A 27,475-nucleotide genomic window follows, 5' to 3' on the forward strand; every position below is an offset into this window, starting at 1 on the left:
CAGTGGGGTTAGAAGGACTTTCAGAGACCTGCAAGAGTTAAAAAGCAAAATAGCCACGGCTATAGATGCACAGAAAGACCATAGCTAAGTAGAGCTGCTCTGCAAAAATCTCCGCACCTGAGATTTATTCAGACCAAAAAATTATTCTCTTTTAAAGGAGGTGCAGTAATATTAAGGCTTCTTACTCTTTCTGAAGATGCGCTTTAACGGAAGGATGCTGCAGAAGGGCTTGGTCGGTCTGGAAGGCACCCGCCGATGTTTTCCACCATGCCCCAGGTCCTTGCTTGGGCGTGTGAGGAACACGCTGGGAAGCCCTCTGGGATGTCAGAGCGTGGGCTGGGGGCCAGGTCTCTGCCCCCCGCAGCCAATCCAGGGCTTCGGCACGTGCCCCGCAGGGGGGGACCCTGGCCCAGGCCGGCTGCCAGCGCGTGGGGCAGGGGGGCTGCAGCTTGCTGCGGTGTAGGCTGGGGGCTGCGAGCAGCTGGAAAGCTGAATTCCACTCCTCACCATCTGGATTTGTCAGGACGATCGTTTCCTCATGCACGTAACGGGAGAAAGCGCGCAGAATTGCTTTCCACCTTTGGGTGCCAGTTAAGCGCGTGACTGGGATGGAAATGCCAACCGAGCGTATTCCTATGGGATTGGGTTCTCTTCATGACACACCTTCAGTTTTTAAAACCTCCTCTCTTTGAAGCTTTTGATTGTTCCTTCTGGCGTGTTGCAGTAAAATAATAGCAGAACATGAAGAATTTGAACGTTTGCCTGAACTTTGCACCTGGATAAATTTGCTGGGCAAAATCTTGCCAGTTTGTTGAGTCAACAGTGCATGCCTCGATGCCTCCTTGAGGTGTTTTGCTTCCTTCTCAAAATTACTCAAGGCAAACGGGGTCTGTTGGAGGCTCCTGGGAGAGGGAGGATGCTCCTGGGTGGGATGAGGAGGTGAGGGCTGCGGCCGTGGGAAGCACCGGAGGCGGCGGGTCTGCTGCCTTGTCCAATATTAAATGAAAAAGCAAAATAACTGATCGCCATGCTGTGCAGGCTGCAGTCAGCGCTCCGCTCGCCTTGAGCACGGGTTAGGTGAATGTATCTTTAGGAGTTTTAAGGAAGTAAATAAGAACTTAAGGAATTTTTAAGAAAAAAGGAAAACGCATTGGGCCGTGCTGTGGAGGCCACAGTCAGCACTCAGCTTGCCCTAAGCACGGGTTAGGTGAATGTATCTTTAGGAGTTTTAAGGAAGTAAATAAGAATGTAAGGAAATTTTTTAAAAAAGGAAAATACATTAGTGAATCGGTAAAATGCATCTTTAGGAGTTTTAAGGAAGTAAATAAGAATGTAAGGAATTTTTTTTTAAAAAAGGAAAATACATTGGTGAATCGGTAAAATGTATCTTTAGGAGTTTTAAGGAAGTAAATAAGAATGTAAGGAAATTTTTTAAAAAAGGAAGACATATTGGTGAATTGGTAAATGTATTTTTAGGAGTTTTAAGGAAGTAAATAAGAATTTAAGGATTTTTTTTTAAAAAAGGAAAATACATTGGTGAATTGGTAAAATGTGTCTTTAGGAGTTTTAAGGAAGTAAATAAGAACGTAAGGAATTTTTAAGAAAAAAGGAAAACGCTTTGCTGAATCGCCAAAGGATAGAGAGCTGCGGCCCGGGGCACGAAAAGATGTGGAGAATGCGGGCATCGATCCCGCTACCTCTCGCATGCTAAGCGAGCGCTCTACCATTTGAGCTAATTCCCCTCCTGGCCGTCACCTTCTGCCCGCTCTACTCTATTCTCTTCTCGCGAGAAGCTGGGCGGCGCCGGCCGCCCCCCGTCCCGCCCGGGGTGGCAGTGCGCCTGCGCGGGAGCGCGCCGGCCGGGGCTCGGCGGCGGCGCGCCGGGGGACGCGCGGCGGGGCGGGAGATGCGCCCGCCCGCGGTGAGGAGCGGCGGGGCGCGGAGCGGCCGGTGCGTGGCGGCGGGGGCCGGGAGGGGGCAGGGAAGGGGTGAGGGGCACGGGGTGGGGTGAGGGGCACGGGGGGGTGAGGGGCACGGGCGTGCGCGGCGCTGAGGGGAGCGTGCGTGGGGAAGCGGCGGGCGGGGCGGGGGGTCGCAGAGGGCATGTGCCTGGGGGCATGGGGGGTGCGGAGGGCTGTGGGCGTCGCGGGGGTGTGTGCAGAGAGCTGCGTACCCGGGGGCACCGCGGGGGGTGTGGGTGAAAAAGGCTGTGTGCACATGGGGGGGCTGCGAGGGGCAGCTGGGCGTTTGCCGGCGCGCTGTGGTGGGAAGGCATGGGGGGGTGCGGGGCTGCGGGGGGCATTTTGTGGGGTGAAGGGCTGCAAAGGGATGGGGGGGCTCAGGGCATGGGGCTGCGCACCCGGCAGCGGCTGGGGCAGCCCTTTGAGCCGTGGGGGGGCTGCACTGAGGTCAAAGCAGAGCAAAACAACAAAAAAAACAGGTGCTACCCCGTGTGTCGTGTGTTCCCCCCCGCCCCCGAAGCAGCACAGGAGCTGCCCTTGATGGCCCTGGCTGTTCTTCGGGGCGGCCTGGCCTTGCCAGCAGCCAGGCGTGCTCCCGGGGGTCCCCAGCCCCACCGCTCCCGGGGACACACCGGCTGGCACGGCTGCAGCCGGGGTACCCAGGGTCAGCGGGGACCCCCAGCCCCCACAGCCTGGGACGCAGCTGGCAGCACCAGTGGGGCGCCCCGGTTTGGTCCCTGCGGGTGGCGGGGGCAGCTGGAGGGGATTAGGGAACCTGCTGCTTGCAGTTGCCCCCCGCTTGCCTTGTGATGCCTCCTGTAATGACAGCACCCCCACAAGTGACATGTGGCACCGTGGTGAACGGGGGGGGGGCTTTTCCCTCAAGAAATGTTTCCCTTTATTTTGCGCTCCAGTGGGAGTTCAGCGCAGCGTCTCCCAACTGGATGAGGAAGGAGGAGGCGCGGGGTCTGGAGCGGGGGGCTTTGGGCAGCGGTTGAAATGGTGGCTGGGGATGTGCTGGAGCTTTGGGGGGGCTGCGCCGGCTGGCCGGGAGCCGGTACCCTGCCTTCGGTGGGAAAGCGGCTTGCGCTCCGTCAGGGCCTGCCTGGCAAAGCGGGGGGGAACGTCAGGACCTTTCTCTGCCAGCACAGTGTGAGGAAGAGGAGGCTGCTAATGGGCTTGACGCGTCAATGTGAAGCTGTGTTCAGCGGCGGTATCCAGGGCTTAGTTAGAAACCTGTCCTGGTAAATGCCTTACCTCGTGCTCAGTCACTTTTCTCGCCCTCTGATGTTCTTGAATAAGAGAAGGCAAACCCGAACGGCAGTGAAGGCCTGTGCAAAATGCTTTCTAAACCAAAGGGATTACAAAATCCCTTCTGTTGTATAACCTCGGTGGTGGTTGCTTAACACCTTGCAAAGTCCTGGGCTGAGCAGGCAGGGATGCCTGTCCCCAGGGATGCCTGTCCCCAGGTTACAGCAATTCCCTGAGCAGCGGGGAAGTTGGGAGAGAGCGATGGGACCTGCTGTGGCTCCCGCACCATCGGGCTCCTGGGTGCCTTACACGGTTTGCTTTCCTGCCTTGCATTTGTACTTCTGCCTCGGCTGTGTTCAAGTCAGGGTTCTGTTGGATTCAAACCCACTCTGCTCAATTTTACACCCTTCCTGAGGGATTCGCCTTAGTTTATCCTCTGATGTACAAGTTACTTCTTTTCCTGGATGCATTTGCTGAGCTAGCCTCCTCCGGCCTGAATTCGTGATGAAGTACTCCTGTCTATCAACAGTTTCACAACTGAGAAATAGATTTTTAAAAATTATTTATTTCTTTTCCTTGACAGCTTCTGGTCTGTGAATGGGCTCTGCCTCTTGCAGAGTTTGCTTAATAGCTTCTCTGAATGCTAATTTATCAAACTACTTGGGCTTTCAAATTTACTCCTCTCTTGTCCTTTTCAGCATACTAATACGTTGCATCTTACTTTAAAGGGCTGGTGAAGCATGAGCTCAGCTCTTCGGAAACCGTCCTACCTTTCATCTACTGTTTTCACGGTTGTGAGCTCCCTTCTTGTTTTTTTTTGTCAGCAGAGAGAAGATTGGCCAACAAACATGTCCTGGAAGACACAGTTATCTTTTAAAAAAAACCCAACAGTGTCCAAACAGCCGCGCCCAGCCAGCAGTATGATTTCTTATCTCGGAGCTTGACTCATAATTCTGACACCTCCTTACCTTTATCGTTCTTTTAAAAAGAAAGTCATTTTCTTAGCAAAGCTGTACCCCTGGGTGCCAGGCTGAAGAGCCTTGCACATGTGTCATTTCTTTTCCTGATGCCCTCCTGTCTCTTTTACATTGCCCTGAGCTGCAGGACCCCATCATCTTGCCCATAGGCTTCTTTTTTTTTTCTTCTGATATCCAGAAAATAGGGAAATGCTTGAGAGTATCTCCTGCTGGTGAATCTCGCCTGAGATGCAAGCAGTAGCCTTTCCCCAGCTCACTTTTGCAAAACATCAGCTCGACGCTGTGGAGCTGGAAAAAATGTTTCAGGCTGCGTTTTGCATAGATGCTCTGAGATGCGAGTGAGGTTTCACCGCCTGGGTGTTACATGTGTTTTTCCTGTCACGGGGCAGTCTGCCTCCCTGAATCGTTATGTTGCTGCGAGCAACTGGCAGAGCAAATGCAGGGGCAGGGGGAAGAGAGGACTGCCTTCAGCCTGGCTGCATCAGCCACAGCCTCCCTCCTCTGCTCCCTGGGTGGTTTCAGTGACGGGCTTGTACAGGATCTTTTCTCACAGCAAAAACACTTTCTTTTCCTTTTATTTTTTTTTTTTTTTAGAATTAAAATCACACCAAAGAGTGCGTGTTAAGATAGACTCTGGAGCTGAAAGCCTGTTAGTCCTTTGCAGTCACGCTGGAGTAATTCCTGTGCTTTTCTCTCCGGCATGTTAATCGCAGGAGAGAGGAGTTCAGCTCCCGCAGCTCAAGCTGTTGTAAGGGCACGTCTATACTCTGCAGATCAGCTTTCCCCTTGCTGCCTTTTCCTTGCTTTGGCAGTGCTGTGCACCTGGCTCTCCACACCTGGGGCGAGCATCGTTTGAGTGCTGGTGAATCTGTTTTCTCCTTGAGCTCCTGCCCTGCCAAGGACAGAGAAATCCCTCTGCAGGTGACTGGCAAAAAACCCCACCAGCCCATGTCAACAAACCTACAGCTGCTCTGTGCAAAGAACAGCCCCCAGAGATGCTGAGTTGCGGTGCTGTCAGTGGAGCTTTGCAGTAGGTTGCTGGCTGCATCCCCTTTAGCTTTCGGCAGCCGGTGGCACTCCCAGTTGTCCATTTTATTGCGTAGCTCAGGGGTGGTTTAAGGAACTGGTTCACGTCGTGCTGCAAACTGCTCGGCGTGGCACTGCAATAGCTGCTGTGTGATGATGGAAGGCAGTTTTCTAGCACGTGCAAGATAATCTTCCATGCTGAGGTTAGCGATCTTGGCTGGTTTGCTACGGTACGCCTCCCCATTTTACACAGCGGTGGGCATTTCTGAAACAACTGTTCAGGCTTGAGTGCTTGTTCTCTGATTTTCGAGGTGGATGGGTGCTCTCCTTAGCTGTGGGTTTGCTTTGACACCCTCAGCATCAGGTATTTGCAGAGAGGCTGATGCAGATTCACCCTCCCTGAGTGTCTGCTTGAGCATCCCGCTGTGCTTCCCAGCTCAGCATCCTGCTGCGCTGCTCCTGCGCGTGCCGTCCCCCTCTGTGCTGCGGGAGAGCTAAATTGGGGTTGGGAGAGAGCTGGCAAGAGGCCTGCGTGTTCCTGGAAAGATATTGATTGCCCTGGACAATTCGGGTTTGTTCCTTTTGTTTCCCTGGCACAGGGTCAGGCTCGTTAGGGCAGCAGCTCGTTGGAGGATGGAGAAAGCGTGTCGGCTTTGCGGGTTGAGGCTGGAGCGGTGCCATTGCAGGCTGCTGCTCTCAAGTGTTAAGTGTGAAGCAGCCTGCCTGGTAATTCCATTAATGGGAGCCTAGTGCCGGAGAGATAAATGTAATTCCAGGGTAAAGCCGATGCCGGGGCTCAAATGGAGTGGATTTGCTGGTTCTCCTGGGTGCGCCGCTGTGAGTAATGTGCTCCTGTATTAACCCACAGACGATGTTTAAAGTCTAGGTGTCAGCATAGAGATGGGGCAGAGATAAAAAAAAAATTGCTGCTAAATCTGCATGTGAAGAAATCCTTAGCTTCAGAGCCTAGCTGCCTCTTTGCAGCGGGTTTTACCAGGAATAAGTTTCCTGTTTAACTTCTGACATGTGGGATGGCCGAGCTGAGCAGCCAGCCGATTCAGGAGACAGCTTGCATGGGATCTAGCCAGAGCGAGCTCACCCCGTGTAATCAACGCAAAGCAAAAATGATACCCTATGTATATTACACCAGCAGGCTTGCAAGGACATCAGAGCTAGCCACCACAATTGCCAGTAGCACAAGCTCCTCCGTATTTTTGAGCAGTGAGGTCCCAGATTGCTGTCCTGGCTAGCTGTTTTCGCAGTGCAATTTCTTCTTTTTCTTCTTTTTTTTCTTATTTTTTTTTCTGTAGACCACATCTTCCTGTTTGCAGTTGTATAATACCGCCGTGGCACCATCAGTGAGTCTTGCATTGAAAAGGAATGGTTAATTGGGATATTTTTAGCTCTCCTTGTGGCCGGGATCCTGGAAATTAAACACAGGAGCCGGCGCCGTTCAGCTTTATGCAGAGGGGCTTCCGAGCACTTGCATCCAGCAGGGTGGGAGCTCACAGCACCGACGAGCCCTGGTGCTGTGGTACCCCCAAAATGAAGCAAACGTGGTGCTTTCCCACCTTCTGGAGCTCAGTGCAGGGTTTTCCTTGTGGGGAAACAACTTGTCATCAGGCCAAGGCTGGGGGGGAGAAAGGTCCATGAAGAGGAAGCAGGTGCTGGGGGGTCTCAGCCCCCCACGTGCCCCCATCATGCTAGCTTTGCCCGACTGTCCGTCGGTACAAATATTGATCTCCTTAGGACTTAGGGTGCTGCCGGCATCCTGACGGCAGAATTACACCCACCTTGCTCAGAAATGCTTGAGGTATTCAGCAGCTTGTGGATGCCCCTCTCCTGCGAGAGGTGTGGTGGAGATTTGCTTGTTCAGCAAAGCGGGGTGCACGCTCTGCCGGTGCCCGAGCAGCAGCTGGGGCAGCCGTCCACGCTCTGCAACCCGCTCATGCATCTCTTCTCTCTGCAGTAGCTGCGCGGCCACGTGTGGTTGCTTTACACGCATGCTTTGGGGCAGCTCGCTTGCCAGAAACCAGCAGAATCTCACGGAGGCTCACCTCCTGGCTGGAGTTTTTACATCTCCTGCCTCCCGTTCCTTTCGGTTCTGTTCCCTGCCCAGTGAGGGCCATGCTTCGCGTGCCTTGCCCCGGCTGCTGCAGGGTTTGCTGGGGAAACACCTCTGGCAGGTGCCTTGACCAGGTGTGTGAGAGCCACGGCTGCTGCTCGCCACCACAGTGGCAGGATGCTGGGGGGATGCAGCTATCGGTCTTCAGCTGGTGCAGTTGCCTTTTTGTTTTCAAATTTTTTTGGCCTTTTTTTTTGCCTTTCTTTTTGCTTTTTTTCCTTTTTTTCCCCTTTTTTTTTTTAAGCTTTATCCATTTCCATCATAGCTGCCTACTCAAGTTTTAGTTTAATAGCATGGCTTTCTCTTCCCAAGATGAACTTTTTGAGCATCTCCTTTCCTGCTTTCATAGCTCTGACATCTGGTTTGGGCTTGGGCAGTGCAAAGTTGCACCCATAGCGAACTGTGTATCTTGTCAAACATTTCAATACAGAGCAGACGAGGAGGGAGCCAGTAAGAAAATGACCTGCATGTTTAAAAATTCAGTTTCTTGAGAAGTGTTGTGCCTTTGGTGTCTTGTTCTTATGGTTTCTCTCTTCCCTCCCCTCCCCAGTTCCGTGAGTCAAAACTGGTCGTGAGAGCATCCTTGCTTGAATGTGGGGGACTTATCAGGGAGGATGTATTATGTTTGTTTCCTTTGGGTGGTAATAAAGCGGGTCAGAAGTGTTTTGTGTGCTTTGGCTGCTGATTACAGCGTTAACCAGATCAAGTTCCTGAAGTTGTTTCAAAGCATCACTATTTTCTCTGCTTTCTGACTTGCTGCATGGATTTCACAGGGAAACCTGTACCTGCTCTGCAAAGCATTTATTGCTTTATGGCTCTTCTGGCCTAGGTGCAGGGCTGAGTCACCTTCTTGCCACCTTGGTGCAACAGTTTGGGGGCCTGGCATTACATTTCTTCTTTACAGAAGTGTCTTTGAGCCACAGCTGCATCCTCATCTAGTTTGCAGGCAGCTGTACCAGCTCAGCTGTGGAGGAACGGCCTCAGCTGCTGCGGGCTGATGCCCATCACTCTGTTCCCTAGAGACAGGGCTGGTAGGACCATCTCTTGGACCTCCTGGAGATGCCAAGCCTGTTTGCTCTAGATGTCTAGAGGCTGAGTAAGTAGAGGCTGGTAACGTCCTTCTGACTGTCTTGCGCTTATAGTGTAAATCCCACAGCAGGCTCTGCAGGTCATGAACTGAGGATGTGAGCAGTGCTGAGACACCTTGAACAGCACGACGTTTGGTGAGCGATGTTGCCTCAGTGCTGGGCCCTAACAATGCCCCTGGAAAAGCCACAAGGAACTGGATTTGGCACTGATCCGTGTTGTGGTATGAGGGAGTCAGCTTGTCTGGGTCCTCTCTGAGTTTTTGCAGCTGGAGGCCTTGTGGCGCTGTGTCTGCTCAGCTTTGGGATGTTTGGGGGCGACCTGATGGCTGTGCTTTGGTACCTCTGTGGTGAAGAGGGCTGGCTGGAGGCTGCTCAGGGTCTCCCACGCTGCGAGAGAATGATGCTGTGAGCTACAGAGGGTGGAATTTGAAGTTGAATTGGGGGTGGGAAAGGGGAGTATATAACATACAGCTCAGAAAACCAATAAGCTTCAGAAGACCTTAACCATTGAAGGGGCTGGACTTGTTTCTAGCTGACGTGTTTTAAAGCGTGATTAGCTGCCTCTTGCAGTGGGATGCTGTAATCCCCCAAGGACTGGACTGCTTTGCCATGCCACTGGATGAGGTCAGTGGAGACCCAGCTAGCGTCCTTGCCCAAGCAGTTATCTCCTGCAGGGTGCTGGATCCAGCACGGGGGCAGCTGGATGGACAGGGAGGTCCCATCCCAGGGAGGCTGGGCAGGAGGCGTGAATGCCCCTCCAGCCCTTGGCTGGGAAACGCATCCTCAGTCTTCAGTTTGTGGCTCAAACAGTGCTGCTAGTCCATATTCTTCGGCTACGGGAAGTGGCAGGCTTGGAGATGAATATGTTGGGTTAGCCGGTGTCCTGCCTGAGCCGACGGAGTGTGAATTTAGATCTTCTTGGTTTATTTCAAGAAACTGCATTAAGAAACGAGTGAATGAAGCTGCGCACCAGAGGCTGCTCCCGCTGCAGACGTCTGCTTGCAAAGCCGCGTTGCAGAGTGATTCTTCCCGGCGCTGCAATGCCGGCGGGGAAAGCAGAGCCACAGCACGGGCCAGGAGACCTTTGGGGAGGTGCAGCCGAACGCCTGGCTTGATTGCTTTGGCAGCCCGTCTTTGAGCCAGGCATGGGCATTGCTTCTGTCTGTTAGCAGGGGTTGCTTGTGTCTTGGTGGGTGCAGTGGGCTGCTGGTTCCTGCAAGCCGAGGGGCCTTGCTCTGCCCCAAGTCCCTGCTGCCAGGAGGTGGCACGCAGCTTAATTGAAAGGTCCCCGCCGTAAATGTCGCCTGTGTGATGGCTCTTGTGTCCTGCCTAGCATCGGCTCTGTGGTTACAGCTAGTTGCAGCTGACTTCAAAGACTCTGCTCTGTAAAAACTGGCTTGAAACAATCTGTAGTGGCTTGTTTAGTTTGGTGTTTGGTGTTTTGTTTTTTGGTTTTTTTTTTGCTTTAAAGCTAAAGATAAGGATGAATTTCTGCAGAGGGGAAAGCTGGAGCTTTGTAATAAAGTCCATGATATTCTTCAGGATGCTTTGGGATATTTCTGGGGTGTGCATGTGCTCTGCGTGGTAACAGTTATCTGAGAACAGCTGGAGATGCACAGCTGGTTAATTGATTTTAATGCCGTGGAAACTCAATTTGAGTAGCTTTGTGTTTTTTCTGGAGGGGGGGGAAGAAAAAAAGGGCGCATTAAGTGAAGGAGCAACTCTGGGTATTTCTGTGAAGCGTGTTTAAAGGAGGCTTGAACGTGAGGGTTTTAACTGTGCTCATCGGTCGGTGTTGAGAGCTGGCGGAGGCGGTGGTTTCGGTGCGAGCGCGGCAGAGCTGGTAGGCAAGGCTCGCCTGGGGGCCCAGGGCAGCTTCATCAGGAGCCTGGTGACTAATGCTGCACAAACTTACAAAACCAAGAGAGGATGAGCTCTCCCTCCTTCACCTCTGTAAGGAGCTGGGGGCAGCTCCGGTGGACTGCTGCCGGGATGTTTGCATGGTACCTCTGGGGATGCTGGTGCATCAGCTCCCTCCACTCAGCGCAGCATCGTGACACGTACTCTTTTTAGGTGGGGATGGTGCTCTGGCTGGGTTTGGAGGTGAGGTGGCTGGCTGGGCTGCCAAGGCTTGTGCCAGCAGCCCATCCGGGACTCTCGGCTCTCTTGGGACCCCTCCATCCACCCCTGTGCCAGAGGAGAAGCGGGATGGAGGTGTGGGGGGGGGGCAGCTGGGGCCACCCTGTGGGGACCAGGCAGGGCTGTGCTGTGCTCTCCCTCTGTGTTCCTGGGGGTGGTCAAGGAGGTCACGTCTCAGAGTGAAGGGCTGGCTTAGAGTTTGAGTTAGTGCTTCTGGTTTTCTGTCTTTATTTTCCAGAGTTTCTCTGCATGGAATTGGAAAACCCCTTCTATGGGCTGCTGTGACAGCCTGAGATATGTCCAGATGGATTTGAACACTGGTGCTGGAAAGGGCTTTGTCTATTTATTCTCAGCATCTTGCTGTCTGCTTTGCTTAAGAGTTTTTGCTAGATCCTTCACATATGCTTGTCCTTGCTGCTCTTCTCCTGAAAAAAAAATATTTGAGAACACCCTTCAGCTGGGGCAAAACACACCAAAAAAAAATAATCCCCAAACCTCTTGGAAAAATTATTTTTAACTGCTGTTCCTTGGTATAAGCTGCAAGGTTTGCATAGCTGTGGTGTGTTGCCGTCTGGGTGCATCAGCCTAGTTTGGAGACCTCACGTAGCACTTCACCGGGCTGTTTTAGATGGGTCTTTAGAACGGGCACATCCAGCAGTGAATGCAGCTGTTCAAGTGTTTTTTAAGTGACTTACCCCTGTGCAAAGACAAAGCTATGATGTGTTGAAGCATGGTTCCTTGAAAGCCTCATCTAGGTTTCCAGATGTACCGCTGTGCCATCTTTCTGAGGTCGTGCTTCCCATCAGCTTTAGCTGATCTCAGGCTGTTCTCCTGCCAGAAATCCTTCCCCTTTATTTTCTTCTTTCTGGAATGGCTTCCAGTTGGATCAAGCAAACGATGGTTGCTACCACAAGCGTAGAGATAATTGGGTTGTGTAGAAGGGGGAGGAGGGAGGAGGCAGGGCTGTCTTGGCAGCAAAGGATGGTTTTGGATCAGTTAAGCTGATGAGCATGTGGGAGTGGGCACCGCTTGCCGGAGGGCAGCTGTGTAGCCCCCAGCCAAGCATGTCCAGCTTCTACCCCAGCGTCCCTCCCTGTGAAGGAGGGAATAAGGATTGCAAAGTGTGTTAATGTTTCTGGGAGGCTGCAATGTCAGTGGAGTCCTACGAGGTGCATTGCTGACTGACAGCTTCATGTATGTGTTGAAAACGTTCAGCTTCCCCGTTAACCCAGGGGGGTATCCCTCTGGGAGGACTTTGAGCACAGGTTTTAAATAAAACGGTGAATTTGACTGCAGCTTTTAAATAAAACGTTCTGCTGAATGTATCAAAGAGAATATTACATTGAATATAAGGGTGTAGTTGTCTGTGAGGCGCTGGCACAGATTGCCCAGAGAAGCTGTAGGTGCCCCATGACTGGGAGCGTTCAGGGCCAGGTTGGATAGTCTAGTGCAAGATGTCCCTGCCCAGGGTAGGGGGTTGGACTAGGTGACCTTGGAAAGGTCCCTTCCAACCCAAACTACTCTGTGATTCGATGGTTTCTCTGCTTAAATACGCTGCAGACCAGGGCCTGATGTGTTAGTGCCTCTGTGGGAGGGAGCAGGACCAGTCCCGCTGTCCGTTCTCTTGCCCTAAGGCTGGGGGTAGGTTTATCTTCCTGCTTGACTTCTTATAAACATTCATCCGACTCATCTTGAGCTGAAAAGCCCTTGTCTTAGGTGCTTGTTGCAAATACTCTGTTGCCTTGATGATGACGTGTCAAGGTCTGTTGAGTGAGGAGCCGGCGGGCTCTCCCGGTGCTAGCTGGACCCCATATCAGAGGAGCCCATCGTACTAGCCGGATCCTGTATCGGAGGAGCCCATCGTACGCGCTGGTCACAGCGGGTGGTGCCCCTTGCTGTGAGAAGCCGCGCAGATGCTCAGCCTTGCTGTTGGCTGGGGCCCCCCCCCGAGCTGTTTGCTTGAGCTTGAAATTGCTGGTGTTGCAAGATCATCACGGAAGGGGAGGAGAAAATTAGCGTAAGCCTCTTAAAGAAAACTTTATTATTTCTCAAAGATGGCAGGAAACACCCCATCCCTCTATTTGAGCTTCAGAGTAGGGATTCTCTTATGGTGGGTGTATCTGCTTGTGACCATGCAAAGTCGCATGGTCAGTCTCGGGGTCTGGCAGGTCCCCCAAGGTCGTGTGCCTTCCCTTTGGCCAGTGCCACCCTTCTGTCTTACTGCTTATGCTGGGGGGACTTGGCTGCTTGCTCCTGCCACGCGGAGCCCTCCTGTTTCTCTGCCCCACTGCCTTCCTCGCACCCTTCACTCCTGATCTGGGGATGTTTCCTTCTCCCTCTGCAGGTATCACTCAGTCGTCTGCCCCTATGCTTCAAAACTTTTTAAAAAAAGTCTGGTGAATCTTTATTTGCTGCATTAGATGAAATAAAACAAAATGTTATCGTGCTGGTTCAGTCTGCCAACGAGCAACATGTTGTGACATCGAGGTCAGGGCCAGAAGGAGGTTGTTGAGGTGGTGACACTGAGAAATACATGTTTTGGTGGACACATTGAAGCTGCGGGAGGGCAGCAGAGGAGCTTTGCTGGCATGAGTGTGTCATCCATGCCCTGCAGTGCCTGGAGCGTGGTTGTGTCTCCAGGAGGGAGCAGCCCTGGGGCGAGCGATGCCGCTGGGCTGGGCGCTGTGAGAAGGGAGTTTGGGAAGGGGGTGGAGGGGCTGGTTCCCTGGCTCTCAGCTGTGTCCCCAGTATGTCTGGCTGCTGCGGGACAAAATGCTTTGTTTGAGAGCTGTGGTTGCTTGGGGAAGGCAGGCGAGGCCACCTTCATATGGGTTTGATTAAATCCAGCAGCACTTAGGAGAAGCTGCAAGCATCTCTGCCTTGCTCAGCAGTACCGGCAGGCGAGGAGCTTGAACTTTGCCAGTGATGTTTCTGCAGTGTTGTCTAATAGTAGCAGTCGCATTGAGAAAGTTGTTGGAGGAAGAAGGAGCTGGAGGAGGGAGGGACAAAAGGTTGTTTGCATGGCAGCCGTGCTGCTCTCCCCCACGTGCAAAGCCCTGGCGCGGGTCGGTGCCAGTGCAGATGGAGTCCTACAAAGCTAATGCAGCCCCTTTAGATTTAAGCCACGCGAAACTGAAGTATAAATTTCCTTGCTGGGGGAGGAAATCTGTCTTTTCATACTTCCATAAATAAGCTGCCACTGAAGATTATTGGCCAGGTTGGATTTGTCATGTTATTTTGGTCTTTGTAGAGACTTTATGTTCCACTGCAGAACAGGGTTTGTTTACTGACTTCAAAAGAAAAACAGAAGACCCTCCTGGAGGTACACAATGCAAGTAAGTAACTCTTGTGTGTTGGCTAGTGCGATAATGTAAAGCAACAGGGAGAGCAATTACAAATGTTGATGGAAAAATCAGCTTGAGGCTGGAGTCCGAGGTCTGTGCTGTGGTCTTCAGCATTGTCTTCATCCTTAGAAATGCCTTCAGCCCTTCCATAACGGGAAGGGAGAAAGGGGGAAATGGGGGTCCAATGGATTATGGTTTTTTTTCTCGGTTCTTTAAATACCAGCTGGCAACGGCTGATGTCTGTGAGTCACCCACAGAGACTAGGGAAAACAAATCTTTTTTTCTCAGTCCAAGGTAAACCAGCGCGCTGCATGAGTAAGTTTTCTTGCCGTTCCTGACAAGGTCCAGCAGGCAGGAAATATGTGAGATGTTGTGGGGCTGATGCCGTACTTGCTGGTTCGGTGCTTTGGCTGGAGCAGCTGTCCCACCCTGTTCCCGTACCTCCCTCTGCTTCCCAGTCCTCTGCCCGTTGCAACATGCTTGAGGATGGTTGTTCATCCGCCGTGTTCGTGGCTGCCCCTGAACCGCTGTGTGAACAGAATGGGAAAAGTAAAACCGGCTGGGATGCAGTGACCGTTGCTTCAGTTGTATCATCAGAAAAAACATTCCTTACAGCTCCTTAGAATTGTTTGCAGTAAAACATCTTCCCCCCCCCTGCCTCCCCGATACTGCTTCTTCTGCAGGCAGCAGGCGCCTTGCATGCCTGCAGTGAGGTGTTTCTGCAGCCCACGGAGGCGGCTGCTGTCACAGCTTTTGCTCAGATATCTTTTGTGTAACTAATGTACAAAAAGCTTGATAAAGCGATCAGTGGGAAATGTAAAACCATTTATGTTATGAAACCATAATGAAGAATCAATGGTAATCATGAAAAAGTGGAAGCGGCCTGGCTCTGAGGCCAGATGGGATTCACCTGCTCTGCAGACTGTAAGGAATCACTCTGCTGCTGTGCACCAGGAGATCTTCAGCGGCATCTCGGGGTGAGGAGCAGGGGCACCGCTGCCTCTCCTCTGCCTAGGCGTTAACCTCGCTGCACTGGTGGTTGAGGAGTCTTTGCTGGATGAACAACCTTGGTCCTGGACTCATCATCTTGCTTTTTACCTTGGCTTCCCTCTGTGGTTTCGCAGGAGCACCCCGACAGCCCGGTGCTGGGTGACCCCGCTGCCGTGCCAGGGATCTAACAGCCGCCCATCTCTCACGAGCTTGCTGTGGCATCCTTACCTTTCCCCAGCCCGTTCTTATTAATGTCCCTAATTGCTCTTCTCTCTTACCGCTCGCAGGATTTGCCAGATCCCGTACGCTGATGGGGATGGTGTTCTGGCTCCTTGTCGGTGCCTCTGGAGAAGCCGATGCTCTGAGCAGGTACGTTGGCTGTGCTCCTGGCGAGCATCTGTGCGTGTCCAAGAGCAGAATGTGTGCACCGCTTGCCTTACCAGTGTGGACTGGCAGATACTGTGGGAGAGGCTGCTCTGCAGTGAGTAGGTTTTTTCTATCCAGATGTGAAAACACCCAGGCAGAAGGTAAGGTGTGCATGGAGCCTCTCTGCCAGCCCTCTGAGGAAAGCACTGGAGAACACAGTGTTGCTGCAGAGCGGCTCCTGGGGGGCCACGCTCCTTGCTAACGTCAGCACAACCTTTTCCTTCCTGTGGCACCAGCTGGGGGATCCCAGTGGAGCTGGGGGCTGCGCCCTCCCCTGCTTCGCTGGCCTTCGATCGCTCCCCATCCCGAGCGGGGGTGGGGGGAAGCTGTTTTCATGTTGGTATCCAACCATGAACAAATCTGCTGTTGTTTTCTGAGTGTATGGCAAGAACAGCCTGTAGCAGCTTATTCCTCCCAGGATCGTTCCTGCTGTGCTGTGCCGCTGATTGCTGTCAGCAGCAGAGGGGTATGCCTCCGCTGCGCTGCCTGGTGCATCCTTTTGCACGAGTTATTTGCTTTGTTATTGCTTTAAGGCATCAGTGCTCAACAGAAAAGGTCTCGTCTGCGCTGTCTACAGCTGTTTGGCGCTGTAAGTGGATTACTTGAGTCGGTTGTCACCCAGATGCCAAGCGTGCTTTAAGTGGTGCCCTTCGCTCTGCTGCCAGTGGGTCCTCGTGCACCTTGACTGCAATTCCTGTGGCGCTTTGAGAAGAAAATGTAGGCCTGGGTTGCAGGCTACTTTTTGAAGAGCTGGAATTATGTTCCCAGCTGTCCAGAGGTGTGTGTGCAGCCACACACCGGGATTGGAGTGCGATATTTGGCTAGTTGTGGTCACTCGGGGTGGTCCGAGAGGCAGATGAGTGGATGCTGTGGCAGGAGCATTGATGGGTAAGGAGGGATTGGCCTGGCACCCGAGCTCGAGCCATCGGCTTGTCCTGAGAGCTTACAGAGCAGAAGAAGCTCTTCCTGAAAATGTCCATCCCTGATGGATCTCATCCCAAACTGGCGTTGCCTTGCGTTTGGCCTGCCTGCATGCTGGATGGCCCATTTGGAGGATGTAACTGTAACTCGCCGCATGACGATTCCTTGATCCTTCAAAAAGTGAAATGGATTCATTATGGAAAGTGATCTTTCTTGAAAACCTGGTTCACCGGGACTGTCTGGGTGGCGCGGCAGACGCGCTGGAGGAGTAGGAGTTGGGGCGGAGCCGTTTCCACCTCATTCCCCTGTTATTTCCTGGGATTTATCGCACCGGGCAAGCAGACATGCTCTCCATTCCAGAGCTTAAAGCAGAGCTGGTTGGTAGAGCGCTGCCTGTGCTTCCCCTGCTAGCCTTCTCGTCATACTTTCCTTTCCTTAAATTATTTTTCTGGCGTCAAAGGCATCTTTTCAAAGGGAGAACCGCACTGAGAAGGGGAACAGCAAAGGTAGGAGTGCCTCTGTTTGCTGGCAAGCTGTGGCAGGTGCGTCTGAGTCGGAGGGAGCCAGCACTGAGTCAGTGCCCCAGACTCCCGGTGACTCAGGTGGCAAAAGCCCAAGTCATTCTTTTACGTGCCTCAGCTGCAGCAGGTTTCCTGTGCTTTGGTTTTGCCTCCTGCAGCGGCCGTGCGGGGAACGCGTGTCATCCTCTTCCTGCCGCACGGGTTATGAGTGGCTCGGTTCGCAGGGGATGCAGGCACGCGGTGGTGGCGCTTTCTCCTGCTGGCAAAACGGAGAAACTTGATTTACCCCAGCACCCTCAACCCTACCTCTCTCATTCCCCAAACTCCCCACTTTTTTTTTTTTTTTTCTTGTTATTCATTTTTTTGTAAGATGGGACAAGCCACAGTGGTTGCAGCTGTCTGTCACTGAGCTTGATGAGATTCTCATGCAGATCTGGAGGTTGTGTTCTGGCAGGTCTGCTTGCATGCATTATACACTACTTCATCATACTGGGAAGGGATCTATTTTCTGAAACGTTTATTTTTAGTCAAGGCTTTCCCTGTCTAACTGGCAAAAGTTCAGCATTTGCAGCACAATTTGCAGAAGGAGCGATTTCACCAAATACTCCGGCTGGGGGAAGGGAGAGGAAATGTCATATTAGCTAGGAAAAAGCCTAGATGCTGACTTGAAAAAAATAGCTTGAGAGGCTGTTGTGAGAGCATAAGGATGGGTAATGCAAGTGGAGAGCAGCCTTGCATTTGCTGCAGTGGGTAAGTCAATCTGGGTTGCTCTTGTTTTCCCTTGTGACGGCTGCCCCGGAGGCTGAGCAGCACTGGGTGGGTGGGAGCTGCTGCTGGCGGGCTGGTGGGTGATGTGGCCTGACCCTGAGCAGTGAGTTGGGGCGCTGAGCAGTGATGCTGAGCAGCGGGTGAGTTGGAGTGCTGAGTAGCAGGTTAGGACCCTCACCTCAAGGGCAGAGCATGGCTACGCAGCACCTTGCGCTCTCCTGTTGTGCCCGTGCTTGGGGCCGCTGGAGACTCACTGGTGATACAGGCACTGCCATCCCCGTGTGTGTGTCCCCTTGTCAGATACCCCACCAGAGCAGGGTGGCGTGTGGGATGTCCTGGGGCAGTGCTGCTGTCTCCTCACAGCTGCTGCTCCGGGGACAAACGATCTTCATATGCCTCATTGCTTTCACCAACTGCTCCTAACCATTCTGCGGCATGAACTGGCTTCTCACAGGCAGCTACCCTTCAGAGGCGCAGAGATCTTTTCATCTTGCTCTTGCATCTTGCATCCCCCTTGACATTTCTACCACCCCTTTCACAGAGGCATCTCTGTCACTGCTAGCTGTTAATGCTGTGAACACCAGAGGATGACAGCGGGGAGCGGAGGGCAGTGTTCAAAGCCTTTGATACTTACTCCTCTGACAAACAGGGCTTGGCTCTGCGTGTGGGCACGTGAATAATTTGTTTGCTGCTCCAGGTTAACTCCTGCAGTTGGCTTTATCCTGCTCTGCTGCCCCCAGCCCGTAACAGAGAATTGCACAGCAGCTTTGTCATCGTTCCATTAAGAAAACAAGAAGAAATGGTTCAAGCTTCAATTTTCTTCTTAATATTTGGAAACCAGAAGAAAGAAGGTGGCACTAGGATTTTAGGTGTACTCCTGCATTTGATCCGAGTGGGTGTACGTTGCCTGCAGGTTTATCTTTGTGAAGAACTGGGAATGAAACTTCTAAGTGCTGTTTCAATCACAGGGGTAGGAGCACCATGAGGATCAAGGTAAAAGCACCCATCAGCTGTCTAGAGCAGTAATCTTCCCAGGGGGCATCAATCTAATTTAACTCGAGTAAAGAATGTGTGCACTGGGGGAGTCTCTGCTGGGTTTCCTGGGAAGACTGGGAAAAATTAAGTGCTGAAACAACACTCTTACCTCCAGGGAGGGGCTTATGTTTTCCTAAGACCTGTTATTATCTTCCTATTGAAAAAAAACATCTGTATCAGCTGGCAAACTGGGAGTGTTTTAGCTACTCAGTTTTCCCTGGTTCCCTGGGGACTCTCTCATTGTGATCCTAATTGCAAATCCCCTCTCCACGTGGGATGCAGAACATGGGTTCTGCACGTGTCCCAGTGTTGCTGCCGTGGTCAGCCCCATGCTCGCCACACATCTGCTGACCTCTGAATATAGAGGTTTCATCAGTTTGAAGCTTTTCCTCAGGGAAAGTTTGTGGGTGGTTGTTTTTTGCTTTGGGTTTTTTCCTTCCCTCCCCCCTTCTGTTGCTAGTTATTTCAGGGGAACTCCTGTCTTAGTAGTGCTTTCTCCCCAAAAGGTATTTCTTTTCCTCTCCGCCTCTTGCCCCCAGAGGCTGGAGGAACCCTGGTATGTTGGGAGAGCCAGTCTCTGCTTTAAATGGCCTTAAGCATGTGAATATTCAGCTCAATTTCCTTTTCCAGTGGCTTGTTACGAAATGAGCAGGAATCTCAGGGCATCCCTGGGTCGCCTTTCCTTCTGACCTTGGGGTGCAAGCAAGGAGGGTTTTGCTCCAGCGGGTGAGTGCTTGGAGGAGGAGGTGTCCACCTCGAGCTTCGAGTACTCTGGTAGGAAAATATTTTTGCTATCAGTGGATTTTTGCCGATACTGTTGAAGTAAGCTTAAGATATGTGGGCAGATATTGCAGTCTCCTGGTGAAGACAGTGAAAATAGGCGTCCTGGGCTGGCCGGGGGGTGCATCTGAAGTGCTTTTGCCCGGAGCGATGCCCTGTCTCCGGCGGCTGTAGCGTGGCTGCCCTGGAAGGAACTTTCCTGGGTGGAAGCTGAGCAGCCCCGTGCAGGTCCCCATCTGCTCTCACCCGACTGGGTTCTGAGCAGGCTGAGCACTGTGCCTGGCTGGTGCTGAGCCCCAGGGCTGCGCGTGTGGCTGTAGCGGTGGGGGCTCTTGGGGAGGGGGGGCTACCTGCAGGGAGGCCAGCGTTTGCAAGGGTCAAATGACCGCGTTGGAAATCGTCATTTGGCGCAGCGGGGCGGCCGTGGCACGCGGCTCCGTTCCTGGGGCATCGCAGGGTTGGTGCTCAGCAGCCTGCGAAGCCGACAGCGCCGGTTGAAGCGTCTTTCAATTTGCTTTCACGGGGGGCCGTCTCACGGAGGGTCAGCGCTTGGTGCCTAAATTGCTGCTTATCCCTGGAGGCTGTCGTGCCCTGCTTGGCCCCGTAATTCCCTGCCGCGCGTTGCGTGCTTCCCAGCAGCTTTTGCTGCGGTTTGCAAAGGGAGGACGAGGGGCAGGAGGAACCTGGAGGGCGGCTGCTGGTGGGCAGGGGGAAGGAAGCATGCTCTCCAGGCAGATCCCGCTGCGGTTCTCCATGAAGTTTCCCTTTCCTTGGCTGACTCGTTGGAAAACCCTTTTCACTCGGCGTTTGGTTTGGAAAGAGAAACGCCCACACAGATGGCCGCTCTTCAGTTGTCGTTCACGTTGGGGATTTTTATGTTCCTTTTTGCATTACCCTCAGGTGAAACCCAGGCTTGCTGCCAAAAAACATATCCCAGAATTAGAAGGGAACTAAACACTAAGGTTATTCTGTTTTTTTCCGCTCTAAGCTAGAAATGCAATGGGCTATCTAATATTTTGTCGGCTCACAAGGGATTGCGTTGCTTTTTCTTTTTGGCTGAGTTTCTGTGTGGTTCACTTGTTTGTTTTCCTCACGTAAAAGATACAGCTTTTATTAAGAGTTGTTTTAGCTGTGTTTTGCTCCTTGATTGAGGCTGTCTGAATGGTGCCACTTCTTGAGACAAATGCTTTGCCTTGGAGTCCTGCTGCTCTCATCTGATAGAGTTTGGTTTTGTTGTGGTTTTTTTTTTTAATCCTACCTAGCTCCCAGAAGAATTGCTGGATTGTTAAATAACAAGAAGTATTTTTAGCTCTTGGAGACACTGTAACTGAAGGCCAGGGAAGGAGAGCGATAGCATTGCTGGAAGACGGGCTCAGTGTGCTGGTGATTTATGAAACCAAAGTCGCAGCCTCTTGCTTGGATCCCATGTTGGGATCCAGGATGCTGTGGGTGGCGCAGTCCACCTGAGCTCCAGTTTTCTGGCCGTACAGGATCTTTGGTCTGGCATTGCTTTTTAGCCAGTAGAGGAGAAGCAGAGCTAGGTCACGGCTGGCTGGTGTGCAGCTCTGGTGGGACTTCACCCTCCCAGTGCCCTTGAGGGGATGCCGGAGGGTCCCGCACTGGGCTGCCAGGGTGCTGGAGGATGAGGCTGAGGAAGAAGGTGGAAATGGCAACCTCAAGGCAAAGGTTTCTGGTTTGTTGCTAGAATTACAGCTTGCTGTCCCCTTGTTTATGTTCTCTGACCCTGCAAAACTGCTGTGGCAGGCTTTGGTAAGCTGGAAATATGCCGGTGCAAGGAGCTGGTGGTAATTCCAGGTGTATTAACTCATTCCTGAAATACCCGTTGTTCTAAACCCATTTTTTTTATAGGATAGCTGCTTTTGGGGCCTCACTGGGCGTCCTTTGAGTGGAAATAGGACTGTCTGAAGGCTGCTTTAGGAGGACAGGGACGGATACCTGCGTGGCATGCAGTGATGCTGCCAGTGCTGCCATCAGCCCCCATGGGTTTCCATACCCCCGTGCTGTGCATTGAGGACCACGCGGAGGAGAAGCGCAGCCTCCCAGGGATTCAGCAGGTTGCGTTTAAATATGCTGAGATTCATCGCTGTGAGATCAGTGGTGGCTTGAAAGATGCCCCTGCTGTGTCCCTCCTGCAACGAGGATTTTTTAAAGGAGGCATCTGTGGAAGAAGACGAAGCAGCAGACAGATGGGAGGGTGAGATGTGTGCTGCTGTACCTGCCCACAGCCCCATATTTATTCCCCGTGTGCATCGTCCCGTCTTGGGATGTAGATGTTAGGGGGGGGTGTAGCTTGTCTTTGAGACGTGAGGGGATGGAGAGGGGTTGACACGGCCACCGAGGTGCCTCCTTCCCTCCACAGTCAGTCCTTCGTGGCAGTGCTGAGTGGGGGCAGAGCTGGTCCCACACGTGGGGCTGGGGGGCACGGCGGGCCGCACCCCTGCTCGGTGCGAGTGCTGGGAGCCACCAAAACCCCTGTGCTGGGTTTCTGCTAAAGGCGCTCCTGGTAAAAGCCAGGTTCATGGGAGCTGGGATAAACAGCTCGACCACAGCAATTTTCTTTTTGGTCGTTATTTCCTAGCGTGCAACTGCTGGAATTCTTCTGTGTTACTGGTACCGTCCTTGATTTCTGAAAGTATGTTTTTCTTTTTCTTTCTTTCCTGAGGGTTTTGGGCAGTGTTTTCCAAAGCTATTGTGGTGTGCATTTCCCCTTCTCTCCCAGCAGCAGCTTTCATTTTTGAATGAATAGCTCAGCATTGTTCACATTGTCTTCCAATTTTATGGGCTTTTTTGTCCGTCCCCCCCCTTTTGACTTCAACTAAAGCAGTCTCCTGAATGCTTCTGGAGTCCTTTGGGTCACTTTGCAGAAAATATTTTTTTCCTGTTAGAGGAGGTGGTGTATTCAAAGCTCCAGGCAGGAAAACCACTTTTGTAGCACTAGCATTTGAGTTTCTGAAAGCATGATTCTTGCCGGCCTTTTGCTTGGTTTTTGGCCAGGTTTCAGTTAAGATCGCGCTAAGTTCAGCTTGAAGCAGGACTTCCTAAGCTTGGTGGAGTTGACTTTTGTCAAAATATTTCTAACAGCTTAACAAACCCTGCTACTTCTGGTTTCTACAGAGCATCCCACACATTAAATATGCTCTACTCTTCCAGCCCAGTGCCCATTTCCCACTCCCCAATTCCCTCCACGAATAACAGGTTGTCGTTATTAGGACCTGCATGCAGATGTGATTATCAGACTTGACATAGGTTTGCACCAAGGACGTTTATCTCCGTTGAACTCCAAGGCTGGACCCTGCAGCCAGCATGGTGTGCATCTGCAGACCTCCCGTGGTTTGCTCAGAGCATGAACTTCTGCCTGTGCAAGGACTTAGGTTTGTTTCCCCAATTTAAAATGAGCTGCCGTAACGAATTTCGGCACTCAGATTTTTTTGGAACCAAATATCTTTTAAGTGCGAAGTGGGTTTTATTTGCATTTTTGGGTTTTCCCCTCCCCTTTGAGCAGCGAATACTGGTGAAAGGCTTTGGGTTGTATCAACCCGGGTGGATGGTGTTCGAGGCATAGCAGTGGTGTCTCCTAGGATGTGTCTGACTTCTTCCCCTCTCTGCTAATCAACGTAGATCTTGTCGAGAGGGACGAGAGCTCCTTGTCCGTTGGGTACTGGGACCCTGCTGCTGTGGCAGTGGGAGGACCACGATGAGCAAGCTGCTCGGGGACAGGATGCGAGACACCCACAGCTGCCAGCTAAGTACCGTGACCTTGCAGTGGCTGCAGCTTGTGGTCTGATGCTCAGGAGATAAAGTTTCCTGAGTGTTAACTGTTTGAACGGTGCAATCCTGCTGCAGCTGACCAGCTGGGTTGGATGGACTCTAACAAACAACATGCTCCTCAGCTATCGTGCCCCTTAAGATAGGAAAAAAAAAATATTAAAAAAAGGGTGGAGGGGGAGAATGGGATGGACACATGTAGAGATCAATAATTTTTTCTCAAGTTGCCGTTCTCATTTATCTTTTGAATTCGCTTTTTTCCCAGTGCAACACCAAAATTTTGCAATAAAATCCACATGTGAGAAACCAGTGGCACGTCTTCTAGTCCAAACAGCTTCCATGTCATCCGCCTCCTTAAATGGCCACAGAGAGATGTTTGGATTGAGGAACCGGAGGGCGAGGGCATGTTGAATGAATTAGTTTCTCCCCTTTATACTGCAATGACGATGCCGTTAGAGAAACCACATGAGAGGAACATTTCTCAGAGCATCTCTTTTGAGTTCATGTGTTTAAAACTGCAAACTGGAGTATTTTTAATGGCAGTTAAAACCTTTCTGGGTTTTTGGGGGAGGTGCTTTTCCTTGGTTAGGTTTTCTGGCAGGGCAGCTGTAGTGTGCATGCTTGCTGCTAGTGACGGGTTGGTCTCTGAGCAGAGGAGGTTGTGTCCTTCTCTCTCAGCCCTTGACCTCTTTTGAAGTCATCTCACTGTGTCAGCCCCTCTGAGAAGGTTGCTGATAGGTGTGGAGGGATATTCATTATTTTTCTTTGAAATCATGTGGTGTTTATATTGTCCTGGAATGATGGTCCAAGCATGGTCCCGACTTCTATTTCCATAGGAAAAGATGCACTTTCTTTCCTCCTTTAACCTCGTCTCTCTTAAGGTTGCTCTAAGCAGCTGTTTCTTTGGCTGCTTTCAGATACCAGCCAAAAATACTGACGTTCAGCCTTCAGAGGCTTTATGTGCGGGTTAAATGAAGGAATAGCATAATAAGGGACCTAAGCATGTCACTGCAGCATCCCTTAGGTAAGCCATGTTTACCTACAAGTGCCAAAGTATAAGGTAAGAAGTTGATTATACTCCTCTTTGAAAAACCTGGTTAGAGGTCAATGGAAAAAAAATGTAATTTTCAGAAGGGCTTGTACTTGACGATTGCCTGAATCCTGAATTCACACAGTTGCTGAGTATTATTTCCGAGGCAAAAAACCCTGCCTTTTCTTTCTGCCACCAGCACTGGGGATGCCCTTCAGGTCTCCAGGAGAAGGTGGGCAGCAGTCCCCTCCGTGCTGCAGCGGTTTCTTCCTCCGGCTCGTTTTGCCTGGTGTGTTAACGACCCTCCAGGTAGGCTGGCTTGTGTTTAAATTAGCCGGTCCTCTACCTCACTTAAGAAGCTCTCTTGGATAAATGTTTAGCGTTCACGTTGAGAGAGAACGTTTCTGTAAGTAGCCTGATGCCAAGTTTATTGGTATGTTAATTGGGGGGGAAGAAATAAAATATCCCTGGACTGTACAGCTTGCTTGAGCTTTCTAGCCGTAGCGGTTTGGCAGGCGTGCTGTGAAAGAGACTCCTGCTTTCCTGATGGAAACCCTTTGGATTAAACTTCCTTTGAGTCGAGGGACTTTGTGCGTCTGGTATGGAAAAGCCTGCAAGCGTACCAGCTCCCAGCGTCTGTGGAAAAACCAGTTGCTGCGTCTGCTCGATCCTGGGGATCTGCCCGAAAGTCTGGTTTTTCCATTGCTGGAGCACGGTATCAGGCTTGGCACGCTATGTCACACAAAATAACACGGTTAGGGCTTGCAGCTGGCACACCTTTCAAACAGCCTAGTATTATAACCTTGCCATAAAGGGTTCATTACGCTGATGAGGTAATGATAGTAGTGTGCTGGTATAGCTAAAATGGCTCCTAGAGCTGTACTAGCACGGATCGCTTGGCTCTGTCCTTCCAAGACCCCCTGCTGTCCCTTAAAAGATTGCAAAAGCTGCAAGGGTGAGGCATGAGAAAACAGACTTGGTGTTAATAATTGAGGAGCGAGATGCCTGATGCTTTAACAGTTGCAGCTGCAAAGATGAAAATATGATTTAGGTGTTGGTATGATAGGAGCACCGTGCCAAATGCAGGCGGTGGGGATTTTTACCTGCGTGAAACTGTACTTGCAGACATAACTATTCATATTGTACTTAACTATTAATATATTTAGTGAAGGATTGCCCTGGATAACGGACTGAACTTGAAAAGTCACAGCGGTCCTACTTACTGTACTTTATAAACTGGATTAACCTGCAGATTGGGCAGCCACCTCCTTTTTGGTGGATCGCATGACCTGACCAAAGACGAGTCTTTGGCTTCAGTTCAGTTGCACGTTATTTTCCTATCAAATCTAGAATAGCCATTTCTGAAAGCGGCAGGGAGAGGGATGCTTGATGGGTTTTTGGTACACCCAGGGCAGTGAAGAGGCCGGGAGCTGTGGGTCCGCTCCGTTTGGTAGCCTTGGCCCCGGCGTGCTCCCTCAGCGGAGCAGATGCCGGAGGGCACCGGCTCAGTGCATGTTTTGCAGGCTCTGCACTGAAATGCTCTGCTTGGTTTGAGAGATATGAAATCGTCATATCTTTTTCCCCGGAGGCTGAGCTATTTGCCTAGCCTGGAACTGAAGAGGGGAAAAAAAACCCGAGCCATTATTAGTGGGTCGAAAAGAGCAACCGCCAGCCTGCTTAATGCAAGGGTTATGCCACAGCCCGGAGCTGGGCTTTTTGTGAAGAGGACTCAAGTAACAAAAGCAAGCAAACCTCCCGACAAAACAGAATCCAAAACTAACAAAGGAAACATCTGCTCTTCAGATGAACCGATATAGGTGAGGGAGGGGAAAAAACCAAACCATCGGAGACCTCCAAAGGCTTGCTGCTTTGGCCAGAAACCTGCCGTTTGGAGCTGGCAGGCATTTTGTAGACTGGTGATGGTGATGCTGGTGTTCCTGGGGTGCAGTCCTGGGCAAAAGCAGGCTGGGTGACAAAGAGTGGCGGAAGGTGCTGAGCTAAGATGCGGGAAAGCCACGTCTCGGGTCATGCTCTGTTTAGATGAGTTGAGGTGCACTTCTGCAGGCAGCTCCAGTCCTGTTCTGCAGCGTGGTTTTGATGCGGTGAGAAGGTACGGCAGGGAGAAGGGAACCAGGCTGCAGCAGCCGCCTTCTTTTTCGGCTCGTGTGGTAGAGCAGGGTGCAGTGCCGGTGTGCGGCGGCACCGAGGGACTGGCTTGGCTGCTCTGCACGAGCATCTTCTCGTGGAGGTATGGTAGGAGCCCTGGTCAGCAGGAAGGGCACTTAGCTTCGTGCTGAGGTGGGTTGTTTTATTTGAAAGCCTGACACCGGGCAGAGATGCTTAGGTTAGTGTTTTTATGAGGGTAGCATTTGTCATGCTGGGTTAAGGATCCGTCCCTGCCAACGTGGGAGCAGGAGGGCTGTTTGGTTACTCTCCTGGTTGCCAGAAGCCTGGCTGGTACGAGGTGGGAGAAGCAGCGAGAGGAAGGGATGTTTTTGCTGGATGCCTAACATAAAGAGCAGGTATGATATGCCCGTGGGCTGCACGTAAATCTAGCGAAAAGGTGCTTGTGTCGGCACTGCTGTCAGCTCTCATTTTCTCACAGCTGGGGGACCATGAATTGCGCAGACCCCATGGAGAGGATGTCCTGGTTTTAACCTTCTCAGGGAAGGGATTTGTCTGCCCTGAAGCACAACACATTTCTGCGTGCACCTCTCCAATAGCAAAGGGTTTCACACCCCTTTGCTGAACGGTCCCTGGAGGCGGCTGGTGCCACGTCACTCATCTTCACCTCGCTGTAGAGTGAGAGATGCTGGCCTAGGGCTTTTAATTGTGATCATCACTCTCATTATTACTGTCCGTAATGTCCGTAGAGCTCAGTCTGTTATTTAAACCAGCAACTTGGTGAGAACATCCTCGTAAAATTGTAGTAACCTATCATTTTAATAGCTTGGCTCCTTGTATTCAGAAGTGAGTAACCTGGTGTTGCACGGACGCCTGGAGCAGCTGCCAGGAGCGGGAAGCACAGGAGGAGCACAGAGAAACAGGAAGATTTGGTCAGCCTGGTTGGAAAGTAGCTGCAGCAGTGAGCAAATGCTTCCTCTTAGGTGCAAGCATGACTTGTGACAGCAAGGCAGGAAGCTGACAAGGTGCCTTGGCTTGGAGGACAAGTTGAATGATCTGCATAAAGTCCTTATGATTTCCCCGCTTGAGGCAGAAGTGGCCTTCAGAAGAGACCTCCGCCTGATTATCATTGCTGGCAATTTGTTCTGGATGGTTGGTTGCCACGGGGAGAAGGATGGGCCAT

The 27,475-nt window shown here is 51.7% G+C and overlaps 1 protein-coding gene and 1 non-coding gene across 4 annotated transcripts in view; one reads left to right on the top strand and one right to left on the bottom strand.

Annotated features, from left to right (window-relative positions):
* Positions 1-1,669: 1,669 nt before the first annotated feature.
* Positions 1,670-1,742, bottom strand: TRNAA-AGC (transfer RNA alanine (anticodon AGC)). Its single transcript has one exon. It is a non-coding gene; the product is annotated as a tRNA-Ala (tRNA).
* A 101-nt stretch (positions 1,743-1,843) lies between these two features.
* LOC102046096 (USP6 N-terminal-like protein) overlaps positions 1,844-27,475 on the top strand; it is an 81,985-nt gene continuing 56,353 nt past the window's right edge. For 2 of the 3 annotated variants that reach the window (XM_055722825.1, XM_055722828.1), the window contains exons 1-2: positions 1,844-1,950; positions 15,189-15,270. The gene's annotated coding sequence lies outside the window, so the exon portion shown is untranslated. The remainder of the gene's footprint in view (positions 1,951-15,188; positions 15,271-27,475) is intronic. The other variant, XM_055722829.1, reaches the window with a different exon arrangement.

Source organism: Falco cherrug, chromosome 10 (assembly GCF_023634085.1).
Source record: "Falco cherrug isolate bFalChe1 chromosome 10, bFalChe1.pri, whole genome shotgun sequence".
Classification (NCBI taxonomy): Eukaryota; Metazoa; Chordata; class Aves; order Falconiformes; family Falconidae; genus Falco; species Falco cherrug.